Genomic DNA, 19245 nt, shown 5'->3' on the forward strand with positions numbered 1-19245 from the left:
ACCTACATGTTCCCACTTCCACTCACACTTACAACTCAAGCCTAATGCCTCTAATTATTAACTTTAATTTACCCATCTTCTTTCCAGCTCATTTCACTCTTGGTGCTGTCTTCAATAAGGAGATTCAACATTTCCCAATTAAACAGAGCCAGGTATAAGCAGACAAGCACGTATGTGTACTGGCATATGTGGATCAAATACATGCACAGATCCACATACATGTCAAGCCACATAGCAGAGTTACTCCAGTAGGGCAGACCACAGGCAAGAACACAGTAAATTATAAGAACACTATCAATGCTGAGTGACACAATACAGCTAAATTAACAGCAATTTATCTTCATGTACAGGATGTGCGTACATGCACACACATTAGTATACAGTTATGTATAAAGTAGTAAGAAAAGAACATGCACAAGCAAAGGCCCAACCCCAACGCAAAACGCATACTTATTTCAGTTCTCTGACTAAAGTGATTATTTTGTTTCATATAAATTCATACTCTTCTTGGAACAATCTGAATCAATATTTCTTGTTTGTGTTTTTAATTCCCCACATTCATTCTTTATCTTGCGTTCATCTAATTCATAACTGCTTCAGACCCCTCTCAATGAGATATGCCTTCCAGCTTGCAAGTGGTTTATTCAGTTTTAGAAAATTAATTCCTTGTTTTCGTTGTAACTGAGAAATGTGACCCATCCCATACCTTATCTCAAAAGCAAACTGCATTTATATACATAGCATCCTTAAGGTAGTGACAATGTCGCAAGGCAGTACTGGAGTAAAGAAAGACAACAAAATGATATCAAGTCACTTACGGAGATATTACATTGGCTTAGTCAGAAAGGATTAATATTCAAAAGGTGAATAAGATTTGAGGAAGAAACTCCAGAGCACAGCGTCTAAGTAGCTGAAGACTTGGCTGCTAAATGCTACAACAATGAAAATTGAGAATGAGCAAGAATTCATGGTGATCTTGGAACATTAAACAATTAAATATCTCTCCTAATGTTCTAACTAGCTAATGTTCTCTCCAATCACATCCTTAGAACCTTGAAGAGTTTAATAAGCTTCCTTGTTCTGGTTTAGGGCTGCCAGTCTTGAAGGTTTTGTCATTGGACCTCTCACCTGTAGGGCCATGTCACCCACTTAAACTGTCCTTCTCCAACACCACAGCCAGCCAGAATTGGCAACTCAAAGTCCTGTCCCGAGCCTTTGTGGCTCATCAGGATGGCGCTTATGCTGGATTCAGTGGCGTGAAGCGGCTGAGAGTACGAGACCCCCACCCCCCGCCGGATAGGACGCCAGTCTATCGCGAGGTTGATCCCCAGCATTTTTTGCCGGTACCCATTTTCAGCTGGGTAGACTGAAGCATTGTGTGGTTAAGTGCCTTGCTCAAGGACACACACGCTGCCTCGGCTGGGCTCGAGCTCACAACCTTCAGGTTGCTAGTTGAACACCCTAACCACTTGGCCACACGAATTGACAATGAATGCCACCAAAATGTCCTCAAAACCCAGATGGTTAACATAGGTTGTTCAGAATTAATGATGCACAATGATGGTCCGACAGAGCTTGGTTGATTCTTATTTCTGTAATGGTCCTTCAAGTTGATAAATCAATTACCACATTAGGCAGCTCACCAGAGGTGACAATTCAAATTTGGCTACTCCAAGAAAACATGGAATATTACACAACACTGCTACAGAAAATTAGAGGTCACAGTTATGAATTCTGGTCAATTTGGGCAGGGTTATATTATACTGATTTCATTAGCTTACCTGAAGTAGTAAAATGGTACCTACATCAGGTTGAAATTCAAGCAATAATTCAACATCTGGACGGACTGAGCTGCAGACCACAATGTGATGAAATTTCAGTTGATTCCTTCATGTCTTACTCTTTGATGTCCCAAAGGGCCCCTACTAAACTAATTGCAGCAAATTCCCACGATGGTGTTTCAGAGCCTTGGGTGGCTCTGATTATGTGCAACATTTAGCTAAGACTTAGAGAACTACTTAAAACACTGAACAAATAAACTTGACAGACGTTACAAGTTGAAGGTCAACTTTTCAACAATCTGCTCGAAGGATTCATGTTGAATGATGAAGATTTATAAAAGCTGTCTTTCCAAGCTTAAAAGTAGTCACATTCCCACACTGTACAACTTTACAGTTTAGAGATGAAACCAGTGATTCCTGTCCAAAACAAGCATGAAACAGCCCACACAAAATGCTGGAGGAACTCAGCAGGCCAGGCAGCATCTATGGAAAAAAGTACATACCGGTCGGTCCTCCTAAAGGGTTTCAGCTGAAAACATCGACTGTACTTTTTTTCCCCATAGATGCTGCCTGACCTGCTGAGTTCCTCCAGAATTCTGTGTGTGTTGCTTGGATTTCCAGCACCTGCAGATTTTCTCATTTTTGTGATTGGACTTCTAATTGAATTAATTGCTTTAGCTTAACTGATGGAGTTTTGTGTGTTGCCTGATTATCAACCATTGCCTTTGCAGTAAAGTATGCAGACATGGTCAAGAGCAACACACACAAAATGCTGGTAGAACACAGCAGGCCAGGCAGCATCTATAAGGAGAAGCACTGTCAACGTTTCGGGCCAAAACCCTTCGTCAGGACTAACTGAAAGGAAAGATACTAAGAGATTTGAAAGTAGTGGGCGGGGGGGGGGGGGGAAAGAGGGGAAATGCAAAATGATAGGAGAAAACCGGAGGGGGTACAGAAGATGCACACTCAACATTTTAAGAACAGCTTCTTCCCCTCCACCATCAGATTTCTGAATGGTCCATGAATGTCACTTCACTATTTTGTTCTCTTTTTACACTATTTACTTATTTTAATATATTATTATTGTAATTTTTATATATTGCACTGTACTGCTGCTGCAAAACAACAGATTTTAGACATACAGTACTTTGCAAAAGTCTTAAGTGAGCGAGGCCTCCATCTGTCAGGGTTGACCATGGATATTGCATCCAAAAGAACGGCAGAAACCAATACAGTTTATTACCAGCAGTGTTGCAGGAGTTGCCAGTCAACATTAAACTCAATGTAGGGCTGCCTTAGGGACTCAGACTTCAGATTTCTCCCTCGGGGTTTACTCCTGAAGCCTTCCCCATGAGTGGGTGTAGCCACAAGGCAGTGGAGGTTTGAAATCAGAGTTTTCCTTCTCCTAGATGAGCTGCCAAACACGGTTGACAAGCTCCATCTGCCCAAAACAACTGGTTTTAAGGTGTCAGTAACCTGCCTTTGCCCCTTCTGTCAATGGAAATAGTCACACATGAAGGGCAGGAGCTGGACATGATTGTCAGAGTTTAACTGAAGTGTATGCCATTGGGAGCATTTAATAGGTAGTGGGAGCTTGTCTTCATACTACCCCTGGCTATAATATAGTGCAGGTGCCTAAGACTTTTCTACAGTACTGTATTTATCAACTGGAGCAGAGAGCGAATACTTTGTGGGAGCAAAGGATGTTGGGAATGGTGAGGATGGGGCATTGCGGGATGAGTGTGGGGCAGATGGCAGAGAAGGAGTGCCAAGGTGGGAAGTGGGGCAGGTGCAGACACACTCAGCCCTGAGACACCAGGTAAGGTAATTTGATTCCAAGCAACTGGTTTATTGATTATTACAGAATGCCTCTCTGGTGCTTCCCGCTCCATCGCCTCTCCTTTTCTCAACCATGATTACCCTCTCCCTGCCCCCTTCCACAGTCCACAATAGAGACACATATTAGAATCAGGATTATCATTACTCGCATATGTCATGAAATTTAAAGAGCAAGCACGAGGAAATCTGCAGATGCTGGAAATTCAAACAACACACACAAAAAGCTGGTGGAACACAGCAGGTCAGGCAGCATCTATAAGGAGAAACACTGTCAACGTTTCGGGCCAAGACCCTTCGTCAGGACTAACTGAAGGGAAAGATACTAAGAGATTTGAAAGTAGTGGGGGGGGGGGGGGAAGGGAAATGTGAAATGATAGGTGAAGACCGGAGGAGGTGGGATGAAGCTAAGAGCTGGAAAGGTGATTGGCAAAAGTGATACAGAGCTGGAGAAGGGAAAGGATCATGGGACGGGAGGCCTCAGGTATGCTGCTTGGATTTCTAGCATATACATTATTTTCCATGTACATTTATCTATCACCTTTTAAAACCTCAGTTCATTATGTATTATTTTTGACAGCCAATGAAGTACTTTACTGAGCCACAATCTCTATTGTCGTACAGAATGTGCCAACTAAATTGTGCACAGGAAGAATTGTTTTTTGGGAAAATTTTGGCCAGGATGCCAGGGAGAGCTGGACAATTCCATTTCTATATGATACAGTGGATTCTTCAGCCTCTGGCTGATGAAGCAGGTAGTGCCATAGTTTAATTAATCATCTGAAAAGCAGCATCTCCAACATTTAAACACCTGCCTGGAAATGCATGCCTCAGAGTCAGTGTGGCTTGTGGATTCAGTTTCCAAGAGTGTGACTTGAGCCTATAACAAAGGTGAGCAGGCTAATAACTGAGCTAAAGAAAAACCCAGTCTTGATGTAAAGGTTTTCATTTCACACAGAAAAAAAGGAACTTAGATTGACATCATGCTGTTGAAAATGCTGGGATATCCTGAAGAGCTTTCCAGCCAACAAGGTATCTTCTGGAAAAACTTTAAGAACTGGCTTCAGCACTAACACACAAGCAGTTAATCTGAACCTAACAAGATCCTGAAAAAAAACACAAAAATTTGAGGGCCATTTCTCTTCCTACTTCAGCTTTAAACAATGATGCAGGGTCATCTGATCTACCACTGACAAAGTGAAGAGTGGGTATTCACACTCATCTTAAATTACCCAGCATCAGTTACCTGGCACAGATGAGCTATGAACACCAGCAGAATTTCCCTACAACTTGTTAAAAGCACAAGAGTATGAGAGAGAAGAAACAGTGACCACAATTTTGTCCTCAAGTGTAACATCATTAAGATCTTTCTCCAGAAAAATGCCCCATCTTTCCCAAAAGAGAGGTATATTATTTTTCTAATACTTGCTGGTTGCCATGAATGTTTTCCATGTATATTCTTGTTCAATTCAACCATGCACACTCAGGCACTTATGGAATCATTTCTACTTTGGATGACTGTTTGAAACAGACAACGTGAAGTCAAAAAAAATGAAAACTGATGGCCATGCACCAGGCTCTAGTCAAATAGCAACTATTTTACACTGTCGCCCTCAGTTACAATTACAAAATAGCTTTACACAAACCTCAATTTTTGCACACACACTTTACTGCTCCTGTGACACACTCAAACATGTATTTCTATATGTGCGCACATGCATCAATTCATGCAAACACCATTTTGCCCCACCATGTGTACAGATGTACATATTACACCCTGGGTACACAGCTGCTCCAAACACATACTCTGTCACAAAAGCAAATTTCCCTTGTGTATGTCAGCACTTGTGAACCAGATCTTAAGTTAGGCATGATTTTCTCTTTAAGAAGTGTATGGGTGCAGAAGTTTCTGCCTATATTCCTACACAAAAGCAAATTTCCCTTGTGTATGTCAGCACTTGTGAGCACAAATGTGTGCACACATAATAGGTACAAACCATACACATACACACACCTCTTCAAATATACCGTATAATCATCTGTTTTCTTGCAATGTGATCATGCCTACATATACAGAAAGATTGCAACAATGTGAACAGGATTGTAACAGATAATGTTTTAAAATATGGTTGATCATTTAATTCAATAAGATGCCCTTTTGTTGAAGTTTCTTCCCAGTTCTACGCTGACAGTACACTTCAAAACCTGCACCAGCCTCATTGACCTACAGGATTAGTTTACCCACACTTAATAAACATTTCTTGACATTTTTCCAACCTAACCTCCAAACTACACTGAAAGTTGATCCAATGAACACACCTAACGGACAAATTGTCAAAGCGGTTTGTTAAAAATAAGTTATATCTCTCCCAAATGCCACTAAAATGCAGCAATCCATGAATCAGAATTTAATTAAGATTACTGACATTTTCATGGAAAAAAATTACATCTTGGAGCAACTTCTATATGTAGCATCATTAACACAATAAAAAGCTCTTCACAGAGAAAATACTAAACCACTAAGCAATTATAAAGTAACCTTAAGGAACAAACGTGGAGTAAAGAGTTAACTTTTGAGGAGGAATAAAGGTTTGCGACATGGAAAGGTTTAGGAAGAGAATTCTAGAGCATAGGGCCTATGTAGCCAAGGTTCTAGCAAATTAAGGATCTTGGTCTGTGGGTTTGAGGATGCTGAGATGTGGAGGGTGAGACCGTCAAAGGGATCTAACAAAGAGGGTTTGAGAATTTTAAAGCTGAGGCATTCATTGACATGGAACCAGTGTGTCATAAAGCACTGAGATGATGGTGCAAATTAAAACATGTCAGCAGATGAGTTGATGTTTCTGTAACATTGATGAAAGATGTATAAAGTTTGCCAGAAGACTACTGAAATAGTGAAGTGAAAAAAACAGCATGGATAAGGGTGTCACCAGCAGATTAGCTGACAGAGGGTGGAGCGAGGTGTAAAGTTAGCAGAAATAGTGATTGAGCAGGTACATGACTGAAAATTCATCTTGACAAATACACTTTAAATATCAAAACTAATTTTTTTAATTGCATATAAATTTAAAGAAACTTAAGAACAGAAGAACGCATTCAGTCCCTTAAACATACTGTGCCCTTCAATAAGATCATGGTTAGGTATTCCAATTCCATTTACCCTCCTTGGATCTGTAATCCTTTAGTAGACTGGCCTAACAAGAATATATCAATTGACTTCCAGAGTTGCATTTTCCCACAACCCCATTATGTGAATTCATTGTCAAGATGCGCATTCTTGGGCATCCATCTCTGGTTCCCCTACACTCTCTAGTGTACACACACGCACACACACTGAGCCACGTACATACAGGTAAATTAGTGGGATCAGTAGTGAACAAACATTTAATCAAACTTTATTTTGCCTTAAAAAATTCAGCTCTTTGAGGTGTAAACACCCTTCCTTCTCTCTCTCTCTCCCTCTTCATACATAGAGTCGTCCGCAGACGCAAACTCACATTCGAACGACAAATATCTTTGGAGCTGACTTTCCACAGTTTTCGCCCAGACAACTGCGGAATCTGGGCAGAATTAAAAGATCTGGCACATAAACACCATGAAATTTCTAGCTTAAGCTGCATCCACAAACATTTTAAGAGTACTTGCGATCTTTGGCATCCAGTTCAAAAGTACTTCTGCGATGGCAATTACTCTTGCCCTCCTCCCAAGTCCCTCACCCATGTACTTAAGACAGTTTCTCTGAAGAACTCCCGTTGTCGCTGACAGATGCAAGGACCTTCTACCGAACAGATCGCATTTTAATGCGGCAAAGCAGCAAATCTTTCAGACAAGACACAAACTGAGCTTTCATATTCATTCCTAAAAAGAATGCATTAGCTGTCTATTTATCATAACAGTGTGGGGTGATCGCACCACAGACTCAAATCTTTTTCTATAATGTACATGCAGACCCACATATACCTTCACACATGAATGTATACAATGCGCGCACACATTCAGATACACACGCATACTCGCATTCTCAAATACACACACACACACACACACACTCACTACACACGACTCACATATAGACACTCTCTCAGCACCCCCTCCAACCTCCCTCTCCGGACCACTGACAAGGATGGCACTTGAGAGTCGCAAGGGAGAAAAGAAAAGGAAGTGAAACAAAAGGGACGACAGGGGCTTTGACTATGCAGCAGCTCAACCCTGTGCCTCCCCTCCCACTGTGACACTCACATTCCAGAGCGAGACTGCCCTCACAAGGTTGGACAAAGGCATTTATTACAGAGATGGATTTGTTCTATGATTGCAATGGCTCTCACCTTTGGTAGAGTTGTTTTTTTTGTCATATAAATGTACAGTCCTACGGGGAAACTTCCCCAGTGCTCTCTCAAAAATACAAACAAAAGGATTCAAATCACTAGTCGTTTCCAACAGCTTTGAATCTGGACAAATGCATACTAACTTTACGTACACTCTTTCTGCCTCTGTCTCTCTCTCTGTCGTTCCTTTGAATGCTGTTTTGAAATGCTTATCACATGTGTTAGTTGGAAGACTTTCAGCCTCAAGTTCAAGCATCCATCTGCACACATCTGGAATTCAGCAGCTTGTCCCCGCTAGCACATCCAACAATTAGTCAGCAAAAGCACAATGTCCCAGCACAAGAAGTGAAAATAATGCAGCACCTGAATTACATACAGACCACCACCAGACTTTCAGTGACTTGGACTTTTCTTGAGGTTAATTATGAGATGTCAATGTACAAGACAAGAAGGGATATGGAATAAGATTGGGGAAAAGTGGTGACATAAGGGAGAGAAAATATCGGTAGGGAGAGGAATTTGGATAGGTACACTAATGAAGGAAGCGAAAGTGGTGGAGAAATGGAATGGGTAGGGAAGTGGAAATTTGAAAGGGGTGAGGTAATGGGGGTAATGTGAGGAAATAGAGTGGGGATTGGAAATAAGGAAAAAAGGAGGGACTGCTGCAAGAGGGAATGTGGAAGGGGTGAGAGAACACGGTAGGAAATGGAAGTAAGGAGGGGAGCGAAAATCCAGGAGCATCGGGTAAACAGGAGAGAACCAGAAGAGAGGAATAGTGTAGAGAAATATAGAAGGGGTAAAGATTTAGGTCAGGGAAGGGGAATGGAGGCAAATTAGGAGAGTATAGAAAGCATGAGCTAGGCAGATTGAATCAGTGTTGAATGATGAGATATCTGCAAGCTCCCCGGTCAATAGAGCAAGGCTAATGACAGGGCTACACCAGGAATGTTTTTTTGATATGTCTGAGAGCATTCTAATTGAACAGCTGGCTGGTGGTCAAGCTTTAAGTGCTGCTCAAGATGCAGCCCAAGTGAGGTAGGTTTATAATTTACATGAACATACTCAATGCAGTCCTTGTGTGGCCAGTGCTGAACGGCTCTCCCAAAATCTTTCATCCCTTGGCATAATTTACAAAAAAGGTTTGAAATTATGAATATCACTCATCACCAAATCTTGCAAGCAGTAACATACTGTTATAAACTAAAGCAAGTCTGTGGGTTACCTGTATCCTACACAATGCTGCTAAATACTATTTAATGTGAAATCAACAGGGCTGTTTTCCCAAGAGTTGTTCCCTCCATTGTAATGATATTCCATATGCTCAGTCCAAAAAGCTGGGGCTGTAGATGTTTCAAACACACACAAAAACACACAGAAATACACGTAACAAGCACAAAGGCAGATACAGTAACACGAGATACAGACACAAATATACAGAGATATACACACATACAAAGTCAAATACAAGCGTACAGAAGCATACAAAAGTGCAATGAAGGATTAGAATAGATAAATTTGTCAGGATTATTTGCAGTAATCCTGTGCATACAGAGTAAATAGACAATAACAAAAAGAAATCATTCCACACAAAGCTTTCATTAGTTTCAAGAAATATATCCCTCTCCCCTTTTATCTGCTCATTCCGCTTTCCTCCCTCACCCTCTTCTCTACTGACTGTCTCATTCTCTTTCTCCACTCCCCTTTGCAAACAACTCCCCGGTGCTCAGCGAACTCATCCATCAAGGCCCTGCCTTCAATTAAAGGCGCCGCAATGAGATCGATGAAATGCAATAAGAAAAAGCTTTGCATTTCTGTACTTTATTAATTCGCTGACTAGCTCCAGCCATGAACCTGACACCAGAAATTAAACATTCAAGCGAAAGCAAAAAAAAAGGGGGGGGGGATTGTGTTGGGGGCGGGCGGTACTGGAGGTTAAACAAAGAGACGTGCTTGAAAGAAAACAGGAATTCTGCAATGTGGAGGGAGAAAAAAAATTAAAGGGAGACTCTAAAAGGACTGTAGAGCAGGGAGAGAGGAAGTTAAAATCAGCCCGCCCCTCCCCGAGTGCCGATTTATTTAATCTGAAGCTCCACCTCCCACCGTTCAAACCCCCCTGGGGTCGTCTAACAGTCGCGAAAATGAAACTTGCAAGGGAATGTAAGAAAAAAATCCATCTGGGTGTAATTTATTTTTATCCCTCTCAACATCAATGTCAAGTTCCTTGATAACCCCATCAATAACCTCCCCAGAAACCTTCCCACACTCACCCCACCCTCTGCACAATCACCGTTCTCGGGACCCCCATGGAGAGGTCAGCGGGGACAGGGTTGAAGTGACCACTGTGCCAGATCAGCTTTTTTTTTTAAAAAAAATGTGTCTGAAGAAGCAAACTATATATAAAAGCAGAACTGCATGTCGGCGACTCTCCCGACTGTATTTTCACTTAGCACCAAGAGTTCAAATTTCCCCTATTTAGTCTGCTGCATTTCGTGCCGGACTGCTAATAGCAACGACATACAAAGCAATGTGGCAGAAACGCAGACTGGCAGCAGAAGCCTAAGCACAAACACAGCATTTTCCTTCAAACACACTTCAACCTTTCTTTGTCTTGATGCATGGGAATGGGAGTCTTATTAATGCGAGAGTCGATTGCTTGTCACTCGGCCCCGTCTCTATTTCACCACTCTTCAATTTGTCTCTCTTCACGTTTGTCTTTGTGTCTTTCTCTGCCCATCTGCGTCTCTCGGTCTAACTCTTTCTCTCTCTCTCTGACCTCCGTTTGTCTTCATGCGTTTCTCCATCTCTGTATATTTCTGCCCAGCGCGTCTTCGCATTCCTCTGCGCCTCCATTCTCCTGGGCCTTCCCGCTGCTTCTGCTCCCAAAAACTTGAAATCAGCCCTCCCCAGTTACCTCGCTTTATTTTTCTTTCTTCCCCTCTTCCTTTATCTATTCTCCTATGTGCCTGACTATTTCTGACTACGTCACCGTCCTTTACGGATTTTTAAACCCGATCTGTTTTATTTCGTTGTTCTGTACTATTTTATGTCTGTTTCTCTCAAACTCGGTGCCAGACTTACACCTCTAGCGCTGACCACACCTCCGCTTCTCCTCCTCCATCACCTTCTCCCACATTCCTCTGTTCCCCTCTTCCCAGAATTGGATTATTTTATTTTTCACAGGCACGGTGCAATCTGCGATCGCTAGAGAAAAATAAACCGGAAAAGTCTATAGCAACTGAACTCGCGCGCTCCTTTCTCGGTGGACCTACAATGATTTCGCGGTAAGGAGGCCGGACCAAGTTTCAACTGCTGCAGTACCGACCGCATCACTGCGGAATACAGAGGGTCAACTGAGCAAACGAGGAGTAAAGGTCAATGTACTGGCAGGAGTGCGTTTTGAGCGGCTGATTTATCGTCCTGCCGTTGCTGGAAGTGTGGAGGTGGAATGAGGGCGTTTTGACACACCACACCGTTTTCGCCAACAGGATTTAAGGAACATTAATCTTTAAATCTGGTTTAACTAGTCTCTTTTTCTCAAACATTTTGACATATGCACGTTAAAAAAATAGTGCTCAAATGCCGGAGGGGAAACCTTTCGAATCAGACCATCTGTAGTACCACGTTGTTTCCACGTTGTACCATAGCCTCAGCTGGCTCTTGTAATTTTCTTGCTGGGCGAGTCTCGCGGCTTCTGCCCCTTGCTCTCTCTCCGGTGGATAATGGCTAACAGGCACTGCATTCATCCGAAGAATCAAGTTTATGTGAGAACTGCCTCATCTCCTGACCCCGCAATTTGCATTTGAATCACTGATAAAATGCGGAAGTGAAAAGCTGTTCTCGCTGGGCGAGGGACATCACGTAGAAGAGCCGCAGACAAGGGTCTCAATGCTCTGGGACCCTAACTGTCTGCCGCTGGTATTCAGCGGGTCTACTCCTTTAGCCATAAGCAAACACGGTTATCTCGGTTCTCCAGCAACTAGGTTTTCCAACTTTGCGTCGGCTGCACACAACCCTGCATCCTCCCCCACTCCTTGTCAACCAGCAAATATCATTCCTCTTATTTTCTGCGCTGCAACTAGCACAAAAGAGTGGAGAGCCTCCAGAGGGCATATCATCTACATCCTGCTTTTTAATGGGAATCCCACACATAACTGTGTGAACCAAATACACCAGGAACTACCTAGTCCAGCACAGGTGCCCCAGGAGCCTTCCCTGTGTGACCAGTACACCTTCATCTATCTCCAGCAGATGTCCCTCTCATGTACTGGAACAAACTCATTTGTCACCTCCAGATCTTCAGATGAAAGGTACTCACTTTGTTTTACACACCCATACCCTGCTACCTAAACCAAGCCTGTATTTCTCGGTTCTGATGAAGAGTTCCAGAGCCAAAACGTTAATTGTTCCAACTTCCACTGATGTTGCCTGACTTGCTGAATGCTTCCAGCATTTTCTGTTTATTTAAATTCCACTTTCACTTATTCCTTTCAGATCTCATTGTTCCCCATTTCCTACTTTAATGTTTTTTTGCACAAACTAACCCTTACTTTCTCTGTTTCACACTCAAGACTTGATCTCATCTTCCTCAGCATACTTGTTTTCTTATTCTCAGTTTCATTTCTCAACCTCACACTAATATTCACAAACGGTCTCAATTTGGTACTCTACCCACTATAAACAGACTCATACTCGCATCCTGTCACGTAAATTATCTCATGCTTGCATGTTAGTCGTACATACATTCCTCTCAGTCACACACATTGCACCTCCGTCTCATACACATGTTCACGTTTTCTCATTAATGTATTAACAAAACACACTCACAAGCAAACAGTCTCATACTTTATACAATGACAACTATTTCATGCCTTCTCTATCACACATTCATTCTCTGTTCCTCCACCATCCTTCCCCTTCTGCCTCACTCTCACCACCACACATCCATGCCCTTTTTCTGTATTTGCTTTGCCACGAGGAGCAAGTAAAAAGGTCATCAGCCATATTTATATCATCACACATAAGCAAAATCTGATTTCCTTCAATTCTTCACCTTCTGTTGTTGGCCAAGTGGCATCAAACTGAAACAACAGAACTGTATTTTGTTTGAACACAAACATAAATTTCCTGAGCTTTTGACAAATGGGTGTTAAATAAGGATACAATACAATAGAATTCCTCAGCATCCTCAGGTATAATTTGGTGACCAAAGTTTTCTCTCATTGGCACCAATTACTGTGATATCCTCCAGTTTTCCATGCCTCCAGCCACTCTGCACTCATCTAAGTCGGGTTGTTTTTGCATCACAAATTTTAGTCATCAACATTCAACAGTCTCAGCTGCAAGCTCTGCAGGTTCTACTCCCACCCCCAAAATACTCCACCACTCCCCCTCCCTTAAAACCATCAAAATCCTCTTATTTGACCATGTTTATATGGCTGTTGGCCCAGCATCATTTTGTTTGCTGATGCACTTAAGAAGTACTTTACAAAATAAAGCTGCTGAGGTATAAACCAGAGAGCAAAACTGAACAAATGAGTCAGGTTCAGATCCAAACACTCTTTTTATATTCTGCCTTTTCTACTCTCCATTAACACTGGGTATTTTATCCAAATTTCCCCACAATTTCTAGTGCTAAAAAACTCACAATTTTTTCAAAAATAATGGTTTAACTAAAAAATGTCTTAATTCAAGTTAAATCATAGTTTTAATTTCATACACAATAATGAAGCATAGTTTCAGTTCCAGGAAAGTTCTTGATTATGTGTGCTGTTTGTGGGATCTTGCTGCACACACATCAGTTACACTATTTGCTACAACATGCCGGTAAAACTTAATAAAATATTTCATTGGTCATGAGCTGCTTGGAGATATCCTAAAGTCACGAGGGGCCTTCCAGAAATGTGTCTATTCCTTTTTCATAATAATGACTGAAGAAAGTGAATTTATTTTAAGGTAAATTTTAATTCATTTAAAACATCCCTTGCTGCAGTTTCATACCAGTTTTAATTTAAACAACATCAGAACTGTGTGGCTGTTAAAGGATTGAATTTAAAAATATTGTCCAATGCAAATTTTGATTTAAAATATATGCCTGAAACTCCAGTACCTATGAATACTGAACAGATCTTTAAGTAAAAATGCTCAGTGTTTTTTTGTGGGAAAATGCATGATTTATGCTGGAGACTAACCCAAAAGCACTTGCTGTCTTCATGCCTCTCATTCATTAGAGACAGAAGCCTGAGCAGGTCAGACACAGACAGTGAATTTCAATAGCTTGTCACAAAGGCCATCCCATAATGCCAAAAGGAATTTTCTAAAGAAAGACCTTTGCCACCCAAATATATGGTCTGCTATCTGATCATTCCTTTCAGCCGCTTGCAGATTTCACCTCCCTCTTGGTAACCTTGAGGAATGAACACGACAATTAAACAGGTTTTGTTTCTCCTGAACATTCCTGAAAGACATTGACTTGGTCGATCAATCTGCCAACTCATTTAATACCACTGTCAGGACTGAGGATGGAAATGATCTATTGTGTTGATTGAGCACTTACTGTGGAGTGCAGTGGAGAAAAAAGGGCAGATGCATCTTAAGTCCTTGATACTGAGATATTGGCTCCAAGATGCTTAGGCCAAATTACAGAAAGTCTGCCACATTGACCCATCTGCCCTCATAGAATTTTTTAAGCTTTTAATATGATTACCTCTGTGGCTGTGCAGATTACAGAGATGTGCCATGAATTGACTGAATGGTGGCACAGGCTCAAGAGGGTGAATAACCTAATCATGTGCCCCTGCCTGGTTCTAGCAAATCTATTTGTGTGAACTTAATGAAACGGGTAAATGGCAGGAAAGGTTAGTGAGCCTCACTGGATTGTTGTGTCTGCTCAGTTTTCTTTTACATCTGTGAGCACCATCTCTTGCTGAAGTACAGACTCACAGGAAAAAGTGTCTCTAAAGAAGATCACACAGACAACTATTCATCCAGGGGACTCAGCTGTATCTCAGTGAATAGCACCTATCTCTCTCTCAGTCTGGAGTCATGGTTCCAGTGTGAACACAAGGCCCATCCTGACTATTGTCAAAGGTGCTGCCTTTCAGGTACCACACACTAAACTGAAACTCTCTGAAAGATGATGCTTGTTTTGTGAAGAGGCCTGTTTTGTTGGACAATATTTATTCCCTGCCCGATCTCCATAATATTACTGTTTATGAAACCTTGCTGTATAAATAATAATTACAACATTGAAAAGCAATTAACTGGGATGTCATCCATTCATGAAAGATGGTTAGAAATGCCAAATCTTACATGTAATAAATGCTATCACACCCGCTTAGGGCCCCAGGAACACCTTGCACTCAGAGGTCTGGGCTCCATCAACCTCCACAGCTGTCAACTTGCGTTAGGTTCAGAAGTGCAAGAGCTCAGTGAACTGTGTGACCCTGAGCTCAGCTTCCCCCGATCTGTCAACAAGACAGATCTTGTGGACATTGCTCTTCTATGGTCTCTCCCTACAATATACTTCGCAAGCATCAAAGCTAAAATGCTTATTTAATCTTTTTGTGACCTCACCTGGACTGTCTTCTAACCTTCAACCAACCTTAAATCCAGCAGTTCTTGACTCCTTTACTCACATTCAAAAAAAAACTACAGGATTCCTGTGCTCCAAAACCAATTTATAAGGTACCTTTAGTGTATTAAAATACCCTAAGCCAGCTCATAATTTGTTGTACACTGGACAACAAAGATTTTATTTCCTGAATACTTCTGGGAGTATCTTATGGATTTTGGGCTGCTGATCATGAAAATTAACATGACATTTCCTTATTGACTATATTTTTAATCACCTGTATTTGTTACTTCATTTCATAATTCAAGTCTAACTTGAATTAACCGTAACTGATGCCAAGATTAAGGAAGGCATTTTTGTTGGTCCACAAATCAAACAGGTTATCAATGACAAGCAATTTGAAGAACTTCTCATGGGACCAAAGAAAGTGGCATGGGAGGCATTTAAGGATTGTGTTGAAAATTTTCTTGGCAACTACAGAACACCAAACTACGTGTAGCTGGTTGACAACATGCTTCAAGCATGCAGAACCGTAAAGTGCAACATGTCACTAATGATTCATTTTTTGCATTCCCATTTAGACTTCTTCCTTGCAAATCTTGCGCTGCTATTGACGAGCATGGTGAAAGGTTTCACCAGGACATTACGGTCATGGATAAACAGTATCAGGGAAACTGGAATCCATCAATGCTGGCTGATTATTGTTGGACACTTAAGCCAGAAACCTCAGACATCGAGTACAAATGAAAATCATCAACAAAACATTTTTAGCTGAGTTGAATTATTGTAAAGCATCAGCACCATTATCCAATTAAACACATTATATTCAATAGTTAATTTCTTGTTTCTCCAAATTCCTACGTAATAGAAGTAGGCTAAAAATATTAGTGTTCAGCTTCAAACGGTTTATCATAAACAAAAAAAAATTCCCAGGAAGCAACATTTTCAAAAAAATTTGCCCTGTACTATCAGACAAAACATGACATTAAGCCACAGAAGCTGACAACCAATAGAGTAGAAGAAATTAAGCAGCATCTTAGAGGAGGAAAGCTTTGGATTCCAAAGTTACTAGCCCAGGCAGCTGAAAGCACAATACCAATAGTGGAGCAATTATGTTCATGGCTGCATAAATGCATTAACTGGAGATATGCAGATAACTGTCAGCTGAGGACACCCTGTCCCTCTGTGACCCCTCCTATGGTGTCTCTAAGTTCCAGCTGTGTCCTGTAATATATACCTTAGAGTCCGGACATTCACTGTTTTCTGTTCTCTTGGCCATTCCTCCAGTGGCTGGCCATGCTGGGGTCCACCAAAATAACCCATGTTATTTTAAGAAGCTGCAGTTGCTTCTTTCCACAGTGCTGTTCTTGTGCGCACCATGTCATGTTCGGTATTGCACAAAGTTCAAAAGTCTGTGAAGTTTTATTGGAGTGAAGTAGATATTGTAACTGAATTGTACTGCACTGAAATAGCAATTTAGCCCATCCTACCTGTGAGAGAGCTAACATATTAATCCCATTCCCAAAGCTTTTGTTTTCCTGCACTTTTCCAATTTTATGTAAGGAAACAATTCCTTTTGAAAAATTACTAGTGAATACGCTTCCACTACCATATCAGTTAGCATATTCTAGAATAATAACATCTTACAGTATCTAATTTATTCTTTTGCACCCTACCTCTGGGCCTTTTGCCAAATTCTCAAAGTCAGCATCCATTAGTTACCAAATCTGCCAATGGAATCTGCTCCTTTCCGTCTATTGTGTTCAAACTCATCATAATTTTGATCATTCTATTTAACACATTCAACTTTCTGGATGCACCTTTAACCTTCTTGGTGCAAGGAAATCACCAGTCTCTCCAATAGAACGAACTCCCTCCTCCCTGATAACGTACAAAATATCTTGTGCACCCTCTTCTAGATCTTGACATCTTTCCTGAAGTGTGGCCTGAAAATGGATATTTAGCTTTCATATTCACTCTTGTGGTTAGAGGTTTTTCCCTCAGGCGCCTAACTAATAGGATTACAAACATGCAAATTTTTAAAAATGTGCAAAATTTGTGTAGCCTGCCCTGCTGTTGTCGAGGCAACATATGTCAGTATAAGAATAAAAATATTTCCTTTAAAGTTATAATATATGCAGATCAACAGCTTTCAGTTATTTAGCACCTTTAACATAATAAAATATTCCAAAGTGCTTAAGCAACAACAGTTTGTACTTGTATAGCACCCTCAACACAGCACAATATCAGGATCTGCTCCAGTATTGACAAAAGAAAAAATGATGATGACTCATACAAGGAGAAATTAGGACAGATGGAAAGCTTGGTCAATGAAACAGACTTTATGAAGCATCTTAAAAGATGTCTAGAAAGGTAAACATGCAGATTTGGGGAAAGAATTCCAAACCTTGCCCACTGAGTGATTGAGTGATGAAGCTATTAAATTTTCAGGATGCCAGTATTGAAGGAGCACAGAGAACTGAGAGTGGGTGAACTGGGGCTTGTTTTAGGGATGGAGGTGATTGGAGAGATAAAGGACAGGAAGGTCATAAAAGAATGCAACAAGGAGAAGAATTTTAAAATTGAGCTACAACTAGCAAGGAATCAATGTAGGCCAATGGTAAAGTAATTACTGTCTCCGCTCATAAAGTCATAGAGCAGTAGAGCATAGGATTTTTATCTGCAGGCTTGGAGGCTGCTCTTTCAAAGAGAAGCTCAGACTCATTGTCTGCTTCCTTCCTATTATCACTGTGATATTAACCGATTTCTTTTTGAAAGCTACAGTTGCATTTGCTTCCATCATTTTTTATGCAATACATTCCTGTCCTATAACCTGTGACGATACTTCCATAAAGCACTTTTGGATGTTTTGCAATGTTAAAAATGCTCTACAAATGCAATTTGTTACAGCATGAAGAAAAATGCTTGTCGGTTCAAATGGCAATCGCCCTAATTCTGTGGCCTTGTTATTGGCCTTTCAGACCCCGAGTCGAGACTCAATTCATCGAAACCCCTTACGAGTTAAACCTGTCCATCAAATCTCTTCTTGATCTTGAATTTATATTGCAGTTACAATTAAAACATGACAGCTGGTAACATCCCAGACCATTTTGAGCCTTATATCTATTCTTCAGCTAAACAAATATTTTAACCCAATAAACATTCTTGCCTGCTGGCTGAAATCTTGCACTTCCCATTAGTTCCACAAACTGTCAACAAGAAAACTGTTTTTTTCTAGATACATGTTATTCGCTAACTTTGGGATCTCTCTGATGACCCACCGTTCTTTCAGGTAGTTGGAAAATCAGTCATCAATCTCCACAACTTTGGGTTATCTAACACATCTCACTCTATTTCTAACTACTGTCAGTGCATCAGACAAGGGACAGTTTATCATCTGCTCTCTCAGCCACTTTAGCACTTTAGAGTTGATTTCCTGATTGCTCCTAGTGAGGCCTGATTGATCTGATGTGCCTTATTTGTAACTGAACACCCCTCCAGTATTGGTGCTTTCTCAAAAAGAGAAAGATACCTACTTTTGTAGCCATCAGCTCAGTTTGGAAGACTGGTGGTTTGCAAAGCAATCAGAAAAGGATATTTATGTTTCCATAGCAATAGACACCTGCAATGCAAATCAATTTCCTAAGTAATATGGAGAAAAGATTCTAGGTGATTCGAATGCTTCTGCTTCACACCTTTGAAGGAGTGCAGCATCATTATGGTTTTCCTCCTG

The sequence above is a fragment of the Hypanus sabinus genome, chromosome X2 (assembly GCF_030144855.1).
Source record: "Hypanus sabinus isolate sHypSab1 chromosome X2, sHypSab1.hap1, whole genome shotgun sequence".
Lineage (NCBI taxonomy): Eukaryota > Metazoa > Chordata > Chondrichthyes > Myliobatiformes > Dasyatidae > Hypanus > Hypanus sabinus.